Raw genomic sequence first — 13,328 nt, 5'->3', positions numbered from 1 at the left:
GTTTTAGTGAAGTTAATAACTCCGTACCGTTATCGTATCTGACCGGTAACTGAAAGTGAGTTAAGAACGAGGTAGCTAACTGGCTAAAATTGTAAAAAGAGGCCCGTGGTAACTCAATGTACCACTTGGCCGCGAGACCAATGAGTGTACGCTGGAAAAGACGTAAGCGGATCGAATCATCCGAGATAGAATTTGAAGCACACCAGAGGTGGTAAGTCATCACGTGATTGGACGGATCCTCTCCAGACTTACCTTCGAACTTGGGTATATCGCTGGGCAACTTATTTGGCATTGGCGGCCAGAACGGAAGATATTGAATTGGATCGTTCGTTAGGCGCGTCAAGTCTGGTAAATCCAAAGTTGCGATAAACGGTAACTGCCGGTTAGGATCTCTAAAACTCTGGGTCACAATACCGGCCCCAGGAGGAGGATATCCAGGATAACTAGGAACAGGAGTTGCATTTGGGATATTATATCCTCCTGGAAAACCAGGATTAACCGGACCGTACTGGGGTTGCTGAGGTTGTTGATAAGTGTACCCAGGATACGGTTGATACTGGTAAACCGGTTGTTGGACAGCTTGCCCAGGTTGATACTGTCCCTGGTACGGAGGTTGAACAAATTGAGGTTGAGTAGTGACAACCGTACTTATACCAGGCTGGCCTACAGGCATCTGGACTGTGGTTTGAATCGTAGATCCAGACAACGGTACAGATGTCTGAGGAGTGGTTACAGAGACAGTAGAAACCGGAGCCGTCGATACTCCAGAAGTAAGTATGGTAGATGTGGCGGTAGTTGCAGCAGCCGTTTGAGATGGAGTACTAGGTGCAATTGGCGGCTGAGTAACTACCGAAGTTACAGAGGTTTGAACACTTGACTGGACAGGTTGCGGTTGCTGGGGTGGACCAGAAACTACAGGTTGTCCCGCTTGAGGTACCGACTGTATACTTGGCTGCAACATCTGTTGACCCTGTGACGGATCCCACACTAACATTCCAGGGTATTGACCCATAACAGGTTGAGGGTACTGAGATCCATAGCCGGATTGAGGATAGGATTGATAACTGTAAGGTGCAGTTCCCATACCTTGACCATATGATTGACCTTGAGGTGGTTGATAACCTTGACCTGAGTATTGACCTTGAGGTTGATAACCTTGAGGTAAATACGAGTACTGGGGTTGACCTTGGGGTACATATTGAGGCTGGGGTTGACCCTGAGGTATGTATTGCCCTATAGGAGCGTACTGACCTTGAGGTTGCCCCCCAGACACGAATGAAGTACCTTGAGGTTGCCCCCCAGGCATTAACGGAGGCTGCCCCCCAGGCGGTAATTGGCCACCTTGAGGTTGGGAAACGGGAACTGAACCTGACATCATGTAAATGTCTCCTACACCCAATGGTACATTACCACTGTTTCCAACTAATAACCCATGATCAATGGGTTGAGGAGATGCTCCCGCAAAGGTACCAGAAAGAGATTGATACCCAGTAGGAACAGAAGGACCGCCATGTAAAAAAGATTCAGGACTTTGTGTAAACACAGACGACTGACCAGACATATTTACAGGAGTATGAATACCTCCAGGTGGAAAAGGAGTACGAGGTGTGGAAAAACCTAGCCCAAAGTTGTCTAAATAATTGGTTAACGAAAGGTACCAAGTAGTACTTCTAGGAGGACTGTAAAAGATAGATTCACGCTCCCTTAGATCAAGGGTAATTTGATCTTCAGGATCAGAGACGCCTATTTCTTCCTCTGGAACAAGTTCTTCAATAGCAATCAAACCAACAGGAAGATTTTCGGTGATAATTCTTTCTATTCTCGGTGAATCAGGAACACTAGGAGTCGGAGTAACAGGTTCAGATATTTCTGGTTCTTCGCCTGTATCACTAGCAGACGAAAAACTACCAACAAGCTCAGAAACTGTAACAGCTTCGGGATTATAACCTGTCTCTAAACTTTGGTAATCTGGATGGACTACCAAGGAAGATTCTCCTTCTTCAGGTGAACCTACTCTACTGCCACTAGGAGGAGTTACAAGGACCTTTAAACCTTCTAAATGACTGGACTCGTCTTGAGGAGGTTCACCCCTAAGTCTACGGGATCTTCTCAACAATTCGGCCACAGAAACAACTTCAGGAGACTGGCCCCGAAGTCTACGGGACTGTCTCGGTAATTCCGCCACAGCTAAAAACTTTTAACTACTACACACGAAAACAAAATAAAATTTCAAATCAAACCACCTAAAGTCTCTAAAGAACCAAACAAATTTGAATCACACGCCTAAAGAATCTAGGGCGTCAAACCAAACACAAACAGTATTCTTCCAGACCAAAAGCGCTAGTTGGTGATGAAGCCCAACCTCGCTGGATTCAGTACAGAAATGGCGGGTGGAACAGTTACCCCGACAACCTGCTTAATGAATAGACTGGACCAAGTTCCTCCACTTTAACCGTCTCGAGTGAAGTGAACCCCCCAGAAAATCCAAGTGAGTATAGCCGACGTCTGCTCCAGGTACAGTGGGACCTTCCCTCCACCGTCACCTTGGTAGAATCCTAAAGATAATGGCCACTAAGGTTACCAACCGCAACAAATGCACCTGGGGGAACAGTCTAAACTCCGACAGCACGCAAGGGCAGAGTAGCAAGCTCAATCCCCTTGCCGGCTCCTTGACAATAATCCAAGGTTTACCGACAAGTGACCCCTGGCTCCTCGACAATGGTTAATCCGAGGTTTACTGTTTGTAATACGTGCATGTCTGGCGTCGTTCCCAACGAGGGGGGAATGATCCCCTCACTGGTTCGGACACGAGCTCGTGCTTCTCCTTTAAGAGGAGCTTTCCCAGAGTACAAGTGAGACAATTGGATTTATTCTATCACAAGATAAGCTACTTGTTTGGTTTTGTTGTCTTGGAGAGTTAATTACTCACCTACTCCAAGACACTAGCCTGATCTAAATTGGTGCTTCAGAGCCCTAGTAAATAAAAGTTACTATTTCAATTTTACTTTAAGCGTTACTTTTATGGTTGTTCTTTAAAGTCACAAGGTAGTGGAAGTGAAACCAATGGTGTGTAGACTCGACTCCAACCACTACAAAGATGCACCTAAGATGATTTATGCTACTTTGCTTTTTCAATGAAATTCTTAACTAAGAGAGTTGAGAGAATGCAAATTTTAGAGAAAACAACTTCCTTAGAAAAGACAATCAAAGAAACAATTCTCTTTTTCTTTTCAAGCACACAAACATGACCACTCTTTACTTGCACGAAAAACTCTTTTTCTTTCAAAACTTTCAAAGCTACTTGAAACAAAACTTTTCAAAGGAGATGTTTTTGTATTTTCTCTTTTTAATAAAGCATATAAACCTATCTTAACAAAAAACAATCTCAAAAGCTACAAAACTATGAAAACTTGACTCACAAGCAAATCAAAAGAGAGATTACTCTAAGCAAACCTAACAAGGCAAAAGCTCACAAAGGTGATTCTAGGTTGTTTTACTTGATCAAAATCAAATCAAGGACCAGCTAATGCAGAATCAAAAGACTAGTCAAAACAAAACTCAAATCTTTTTGTTCTTTTGTAAAATGGAATTCAAGACTTAAACAACAAGCACTTCGAAATTGGCCCAAAAGACAACTCGATGGTAAGTTGCTCTCACAGGTAGACTTTATGACAGGTCTGACTTCTTAGAATGTTGACAAAACCAGAGATATCTAAGGCTTGACAACTCCTACCGCCAAAGTCACTACAAGACCTACTTAAAATCAAACCCTAGGGTTTACACTTCGATGAAATCCACTAAAACACTCAATGCTATCGAAACAAGTTCAGGTGAAGATTCTGGGCAAGAGACTAATGAATCTGGGCAAAAAAAACTAAGAAAAAACAAAATCTAAGAGCAAAAAAGGCAAAAAATGGAAATTTCTCAAATTTTGGCAGGGGACGCAGGCAACCCGTTAGCACAGGTGCGGGCCCGCTCTGTGCACACAGCAAAAGTGCGTCCAAGGACGCACTGTGCAGCACTCAGAGGGTGCGTCCTACTGAAAAACTCAAGAAAAACCAAAATAAAACTGATCCTAAGCTAACCCACCCAGAGACAAGGTCACAAAGCCAAAACCAGAAAAATAAACCAATTTTCTCAAAGCAAAGTTCACACAAAAGAAAAGACTCTTCTCATCAATGGAATCTATCCCCAGTGGAGTCGCCAATTTGTCACACGGAATCAGTCAAAAGTGCGGACACAACCGACCTTCCTAGAAGTCTAAGACGTTCTAATGACAAACAAAACAAACTGGAGCTATCCTTCTCTAAACATACATTATGATATGAGAAATCAAGTGTTTCGTTCTTACCTTTGTCCAAACGCTGTTGTAGAAGTCCAAGCTTTGTTGATCTAGATGAGCTCCTCCTTTTCTCCAAAACCTGCAATCACCAACAGTCAAACAATTAAATAGCACCTAATTATAACATAAAACAAAGCATTTTCAACATATAGACCAAGGAGTACATGAAATAACCCATAAACAACAAGTTATTGAGAAGAATGGACCAATTTGCATTAAAGGTAATCAAAAGGAACCATTACAACCTGAGCCTTGGTGTTGTGCAAGCTCCTTCCAGGGTCCACAAGAATCTTCCTCTACTTTGACAAAGCTCACCCACTTCCAAATAGAACAAGCAAAGATGACAATCTCTCCTCACAAGCTTCCAAATGGGAGTCCTAATTCCTGCAGCATTTACCCTTAGAAATCTATAGCTTTCAACCTCCCTCCTTCTGGCCCAATGCCTGTATTTATAGTGCTCAAGAGGAAGTTAATCAGGTCCACCATCAATGAGATAGTCCCCTCTTTGGATGGGATCACTCCCTTATTGATGGGATAAGTTCCTCTTTGGTAGGAGTGCATGAACCATCTGGAGGCGCTCAATACACGTCAAACAACCTTCTAGAATGCTCTAGAAATGACCACAAGTAAGTTTTTGAAGATAAAACTTGTGCATTTTAACCTTTTCAGAGGGACGCACCTGCCCCTTTAGATACAGAGCGTCCTTGGACGCAGACCTTATGAACAATAGGTGCGTACCCGCAGGCAAGGTTTGAGAGAACCTGCGTACCCAGAGATAAACATATTTATAAAGACTTTCTCTCTTTCTTGGAGTTTGACATGGATAGCAGAGGCATAAGACTTGCTTAAGAGGGTAGTATGACTGTTGATAGAGCCATACCAACTGTAAATAGCCATGGTGACATTTTTTAGTGTAACAGAGAGAGAGATTATACCAAACTGTGATGCACTCTATGTTCTTCCTCTCACACATGATGATGTTGCTTTTTGGATGTGGGTTGTGATATATGGTAATCATTGGTATAATATATACTGGCGCATAACACTTTAAATTCTTGTCTTTTACCATGTTGTACCATGGTTTGTTCATAATTTACCTCTAGATAATGTATCACCTTATGAATCAAGTTGAACTACTAGAAACCAAGGTAGGTGTTTTACATCATTTTCCCTACTCATTTTGCACATCCCATCACTTCATCAACATTTTCATGCATTATCATCACTTCTCCTTCCATGCTTGAGTTATCATATGTATTGTAGCAAGGTTCAAAATAAAAAGGAAAATTATTAGGTATAAGAATGTCTAAATAAAAATCAAAGAGCTAAAAAAATGCTCAAGGTAGAAGCAACTAAAGTCACATCATGCACATGAGACATGCTGCCTTGCTATAAAACCCAGGTTCTCCCAACCCCATTCTCAGATTAAAAAGTAGGAAAGAAAGAACTAAGCATATAAAAAGAGAAAAAGAAAAATAATGTCTAGCTCTTGAAACATCATTTCCCTTGTACCACATTCACCATCATCACTTGCACCCTATTTAGAATCCTAAGAAATACATCTTGTCTTAAGGGTTTTCACATGTAATTAAGGTTAACGATGTCCACACGATGGTCAAGTTAGGAAAGAGTTAAAGATTAAATTAGTCATGAGTATTAAGAGATTTCACTTTATTGTAATGAATCGAATTTATGAAGGGAACGATACATATTTATAACCAAAACACAGAGATATAGTGAAATTAAACTTCTATTAATAAATGGAAAATGTTGAAATTGTATCAATGGTATCTCTATCTTTGAATGAAAATTGATGCAAGTAAAAGGAAGTAATAGTTATGGCCCTGTTGTGGCCAACAACAACCCCTTTTTTATTTAGTTTTAGAAATAAAGCTAAATAAATGGGGACCCTTCTAAAAAATAAAAACTAGTGCTTATCTTTCCCTTAGTTTATTTTCAAGATATATGTGAAAAAATTAATCAATCCTATAAAAAAATATTTAACAAAGTAATATTTTCTTATATAGTTGAGATGTGAAATGTGAATTAGTTACTTTATGTAAATTTAATATTCTTGAAATTTAAAAGTTCAAATTTATGGAGAGATATTTGAAATTAAAAACTACTTATAGAAAGCAAGTAGACTCAATTAGTTTTTAAAAAAGTGAATTTATTTATATATTTAAAAATATATTTTTAAATATAATAAATTATTTAAAATATTGATAAATATAAAATAAAAATTAATAACTTTAAAATTATAAAAAAAAAAAAGTGAGAATGTTTGTAGAGTTTGTTTTAATCCCAACAAAAATTATTCATAAGATATATAAATAGTTTGTTTTTTATTTAATTAACAAGCTTTTCTTTCATGTTATAAAATATATTAATGAACCAAAACCCAAATATATTAGAAAAAGAAATGGAAATCTACCTTCCATTAGCTCCAAAAACCGAATCCATTCCATACTTTAAATAATAAAAAATTAAAAATAAAAGTTCGATCTTCCAAGGCAGAGCAGTATTCTATTTTTTATCTTGTAATTGAAGAATTTACCATCCCAATATATAAATATGGTATCAATTTATAAGAAAATATAGAGACAGACAAAAAAACAGCCCTTCTGTAACAAAATTACCACATATAAGCGAACATTACACACTCCATAAAATAGAAAAAGTGTAACTTCCCATTCCATTCATAACATAGCTGATGCTTAAAAAGTGTAACTACCCATAATGGTAAAACAAATCCAGAGTGTGAGGTATCCACTTTTTATTCACACACAAAACAGCCCATCAACAAAGCTTGCTTTCACTTTTCCTTGCAAGGAATCATGATTTTGATTTTACTTCAGAAATTAACCAAAAAAAATGCATATGGTAGAGAACCTTAGTCACATCCTTAAACTTCAATTCTGGTCGTTATGGAAATCAACTTAGGGCTATTTCCAACTATAAAATGAAGGCTGGTGCTCGCAGTGAAGGAAATCGACTTATTGCCAACTATCCAACAAACCTTGAAGTGAAAATTACATTACATTATGTACAAAAATGGATATAGTTTGAACATGTAAACTCCCCAAGTTTTCTTATGCCCCTCATTGATGGTTGTTGTTAAGTTATAACATGGGGAAAAGCTCCCCCGTTTGTTGTTGGGAAAAGTATCCGATACGGAATGGCCCTATCCCACTCTAAGGGTGATAGTACCTCAGCAACAACCGAATGCAAAGCTATTCAAGATTACTTCTTTATGAGATGTAAGAGAGAGGAGAAAGAGATCCACTAATCGTTATCTTCCGCTAATGATTGATCCAATCTTCCCTCTTTGCTGCTTGCTCCCAACTCCTTGCTCTTTCACTAGCCCAGCTACACAAAGATCCTGCAAAAGCACAAGAAAGGGAAACTACAAGAAGCATACATCCATAATTGATTCAAGGATTAGAATAAATCAAATATACAAGTATCAATACGCCACAAAGACACATGCATATAGAAGAACCTCAAACGCTTTATTAATGGAAGAAGTAAAGTTCTGAGAGTGTTACAACCATAAGAGGCCCAATCCAGCAACACCTCCCAGCAGAAAGAAATCTCCTCTTCACCTCCTTCAAAGCAATCACCCAATAGTTCTATACTCGAACCAACAGCACTTCCTTACTTGCACAAAATTCCAGCCTCCTTAGACCTCATGAGAGAGCTCTATATATAGGAGTTTTGGAGAAAGGATGAGTCAGCTTGAGGCTGGCATGAAGCTGACTAGTGTCCTCTCCCACTTCAGTTATACTTCAGTTCTTGAGTCCACTTGGAGTTCAAGTGGAGAACTGATTTTCAGTGCTGTGGTTTGTTGACCTTGTTCCTCTAGGGGTAGGAACAACATGTTTAGGGACTTTGGATCCCTCAGATTATCGACATTTCATGCTTCATGCTGTAAGGCACAAAAATGTCTATAACAGTTGCCCCCTAAAGTATGAGGTCGTTCATCGGGTGAAATGCTTTATCAGGAGGATCCGAAGTTCATTCAATCGCTGAGAAGTGCCCTGTAATAAATACAATACAATACATTATTTTTTCATTCTGCTTTCATGATCTAGATGAGGCGGGCATTCCATGCTCAGCTTTATAAATTCATTTTGGTACATATAACAGACGATCGTCTGATGGTAGACTGATAATTCTCTGCTGAAATTATCATCCTTTGAGTAGGATGATCATCTGCTGCAATGATGTACATATCAAATGTCTTTATATTTCCTGAATATATATCGCAGCCCGAATGGATGAAACTAGATCCGGGGTCTTCAAAACTCGTTCGATCTTCACTCTAAGTACAAGTTGATCCATGTGAGAATTGCGCTGAAGTCGAACATGGAAAGACATCGCTTGATTACCGGTCAATAATGTAAACCGTTAACAAGCGCGAGAGGAATCACCAATAATGACAATGACCCTCAAGGTACTGCAGTACAATTCACGTGGTGTGAAAAAAGGACTTGGCGTCGAACACCGCGCAAAATCTTCTGGTCGAAGGTCATTGATGTATACCTATCGCCGGAAGTGAGAAACTTGCCATTGAGGCATGCAAGCTTCAAAGTACTGGGGGGGTTCGTTCCTAGATCAACTTCTTGGATAATGAGCTGAAGTCGACAAGAAGCGATCTGTCAAAGGAGGGCCTTAATGAATCCCATATCAGTGACACGGAACGGAGCTAATGATTTTAGTGGAGGTGAAAACAATCTGTGAGATATGATTCAGGGTGGCGATCATGGGTGGATGAAGGATAATGTATGGCAGTGGATGGGACACGGTTGACTCTTTCTGAACGACATCTCTTGAACATATAACGACACTGATGTGATGGATCAGTAGCATTACCCCAAATGTGGATGGTTTGGCGAAGACCATGGTGATGAGACCGGTGAATGAAACAACCCAACCCGATGTGATACGGAGGACAAAGTGTCATGTTCAAGAGCGACTTGCTACCATTAAAGCTTTGAGGTTCTCCCAATTTTTCCCCAGTCATTTCTGACCAGTACCTCTTTATTTTTGTCAAGCTTGAGGAGGATAACATATGCTTGTTCTATAACCTGCCCTTCGGGCAAGCCCATCGCTATGTTTTAACGAGCCTAGCGATAGGGAAACTCGTTCTCGTCTAAAGACAAGTTTGTCGCTATTTAATCATTTTAACGAGTCTAACGACAAGGAAAACTCGGTCCTTTTCATTTTTAGAGAGTATGAAAAGGTACAGAAAGTTAACTCCAAAATTCCTTTTTCGTCATCTAATCCCTTAAGTCCGAAAAAGTATAAAACAATACAGAAGGGATGAGTTTTCGATAACTTTAACGAGTCGAATAAAACAAGCACTTGACCTTTTTGTGTAATAATCCCTCAGGTCCAAAAAGATTAAAATCTAGAGGAGGGATAGCTCTTCCGGTCACTTTAACGAGCTGGAAGGCCAAAACTCGGCAAACTTTTCATATTTTATGAGTCAGAAGAAAAGAGCTCAAAGAAGACTCGTCTTTTGAGGAACGAGTGATAAACAGGGATAGCAGCAGATTCCAGGTACAGGTTGGAATTTTCCAATCACGGCAGTGTCACAAGGATGGCTAAGTGAAATCACTCTTCGCAGCTGTTCCTCAAAATGGATAAACAATCATATGGAGGTGAACGATCGGCCAAATGAAAGTGGAGGTGGCAGGTGCAAACACGAACAAGGCTTTTTATGGCTAATAAATTTACAATCACAATGGTTATTTACCGGAATAGGTTCATTTTTTAATGAGCTTAAACTCTGGAGGAAACTCTTGCTCACGCTCTTCTATTTTTTAACGAGCATAGATTCCATGGTAAAACTGCTCGATCTTATGTTTATTTTTTAACGAGCAAGAACTATGTGCTAAAACTGCTCGAATCTCGCTTTTATTTTTTAACGAGCATGAACTTTATGCTAAAACTGCTCGATGATAAGTTTGCATGCCCCCAGCATAATAACGCAAATCGAGGTGCATGCCCCCCAAGCTTCATTGCATTCAACTCGGTGGTTGGAATGAAGGTTTACCTTTGAGATTTGGAAAGGGGATTGTTTCATTTTTTTTTTTAATGAGGTTGACACAGTGAAAGAATTATCCTCATGACTCCTTGTTTCATTTTTTAACGAGGTTGACATAAGATAAGAACCATCCTCGGAGTTTTAGATCCATTAGAAATAGAAGGTTTCATATTCCACTGCGGCCATTTCTGCCAGATTACTTGGAGGCGGTAAGGCAAAAGTACCCATTAAAGTAGGGTCTTTTAGGAAAATGACTCCAATATTTTGGAGAGGATGATTGCTTCTATGGATCTTTGGAATGCTTCTTGTAATGAATGGTGGCATAACTTCTGTCGAAGTTGTCGTCGAACTGCTTGGTTGATCTCTTCCTTTGCCGTTCGACAACTGCGGATTCCTGCAGTCTTTGCTTCTTGTCGAAATCAAAGCATCATCCTGTTGCTCAGAGGTCGACACCATTAGCACCTGGCACCCGGAAGTATTTCCACTATCAACCAGATTTTGACCTGGATTAGGAAACGGATCAGTCAACACAGCTGGATTTTTCGGACTCTTAAAGAATATCTTTATCTCAGCTTTGTATGGATAGTCTGCTGTCCAATGATCCTCGTCACATATAAAACATGGACTTTTTGGTTTTCCTTTCCTGGGAGAGTTCGAAGAATTCTTTCTAGGAGATGACTCACCCTGTTTCTTCTTCTTCTCTCTGTTTTGATTTTTCTTGCCTCCTGGTTGATTGGTTTCTTTGCCTTTATCTTCTGATATGGCATTTACTTCCGAAGCAAGAATTTCTTCTTTTGCATTTTGATCTGAATTCTTACGGGCTTTCTTTGACGAAGCCTTTATCGATTTCGCGTTTGCTGTGCCAATCACGCCATCACCGACATGAGAGTCACTATTTGATTTAGGAGGGGGAGGAATTGAAAATTCCGGTCTAGGGGCATCGGGTATTTTGTCATAGAGCGTGCCGGACTGAGTATAAACTAAGTCCAAATACTGCGCACGAGCAATGACTTGCTCCTCTGTTACGACTCCCCCCTTGGCCACATCTTCCGTAATAGCCGGAAGTAATGACTTTATAAACCATTCAGCTAATAGCTGATCGGGAACATATGTTTTCACCATCCTACGACGACGACGCCACTCATGTATATGATCAGATATATGGGTAGCAGTTATCTGCTTGAAGTTGGTTAATTTTTCTGTTCCCGTTTCATACCTTATCGGTAATTGAAAATGGGTTAAGAAAGTCGTGGCTAGGGAACTAAAATTGTCGAAAGAGGCTCTTGGCAATTCAATATACCATTTAGCCGCTGGACCTATCAATGTCCTCTGAAAAAGGCGAAGCCTTATCGAATCGTCGTTTAGGGTGTTCGACGAACACCACAGATGAAAAGTCATCACGTGATTCGACGGGTCTTCACCTGGATTTCCATTGAATTTAGGAATGTCAGATGGAAGTTTATGAGGAATCGCTGGCCACCAAGGGGCATAAGCAATCAGATCATTCGTTAACCGGTGTAAATCAGGTAACTCTAAAGTTGCCGCGAATGGTAACTGTTGATTCAGGTTAGGCGAAGCGTAACCAGGGTACGATGGAATCGCTTGAGCAGTGGGCCTTTGCATACCAGCATAATGTAATTGATGTTGGTATGATTGATACGGTTGGTGGACTTGACCACTGTAAAGTGGTTGGTTTTGACCGTTTTGGATATACGGTTGTCCACTGTTCGCAAAGATCTGCTGCTCAGAACCTTGGTACACTTGCTGGAATTGCGGTTGTTGGTATTGTACAAGCCATGGTTGTGACGCCATGTTCTGTTGTGCCATGCTAACCATTGGACCAAGGTGTGGGGTAATTGTACCCGTTTGTACTTGTGTCATCCCACCAGTTGGCGATTGTGGTTGTGACCCATGGTCAAGCGACTGTTGCATTACAACCTGAGAAATCTGAGGTTGACATGTAACAGGTATCACTTGAACTTGTGACATGGTTACAATAGCCGGTGTGGTTGGGATGTTTGTCACAGGTACACACTATTGCATAGAATATACAATCCTTGGTTGTTGAGGTAGCATAGGTACCCAACTACTTGATGCAATTCCAGTATAACCTGAATACTGTTGAGAACTGCCATATGGATATCCTCCCGGAGGAGGTAATGAAGGGGCATACTGCCCCCCATATGGTAGCAATCCGGAACTCAGAGGGATTGTCAGTCCTTGAGGACTAGATGGCCCAAATTGACCTCTATGAGGATCAATCTGTCGAGTTTCAATATAAGAATTACCGGGTATTACTCTGGATGAACAAACTGGAACAGACCATACTGTCGAAATAGTCCCTTGGTGGACTCCTTCTAGCTGTTGAGAGCTAGTTTGGACAGCTGGTATGCCGGAAAACATCGTTGGAGTGATGGCAGGGGCTTCTGCTGTCGCTGTGTCATTTGACACAGTCCTAGACGATGACGGTTGTTCAGACATTTTAAGTCTATCCAATAGATTGCCTAGCGATTCTACAGGAACTTCCACCTGTGGTGGATTAACTTCTGATGAAGGAAATAGAGTGACCCCGACTCCAAAATGAGTTGGAGTACTTGCTTGCGGATCCTCTGCAATTTCCTCTATCGCAATCAAACCCGGTGGAAGAGGAAGACCGTCAGGTCCGTAAAATATTTCTGGTGCCGAAGAAGTTGTTGCTTCGACAGCGACAGTTGTTTGAGGAACAAAACTTTCTGGACCGGTTACAGATGGAACTGGTTCAGTTACACAAGTATTTTCCCCCAGACTAGGATCAGTATTACTTTCCTTCTGTGGCCCTTGAACTTCTTCTATAGAGGCAGGGTTTCCAGAAATGTTAGGAGTAACAGGAACCTCAGATGCAGTTGGAACACTTGTTCTAACTTTCAAAGGAGATTTTGAACCGGTTAAACGAGT

The sequence above is a fragment of the Pinus tabuliformis genome, chromosome 8, assembly GCF_031772625.1.
Source record: "Pinus tabuliformis cultivar Carrire ecotype Pingquan chromosome 8, CPIR1, whole genome shotgun sequence".
Lineage (NCBI taxonomy): Eukaryota > Viridiplantae > Streptophyta > Pinopsida > Pinales > Pinaceae > Pinus > Pinus tabuliformis.
This window is presented reverse-complemented; position numbering follows the sequence as displayed.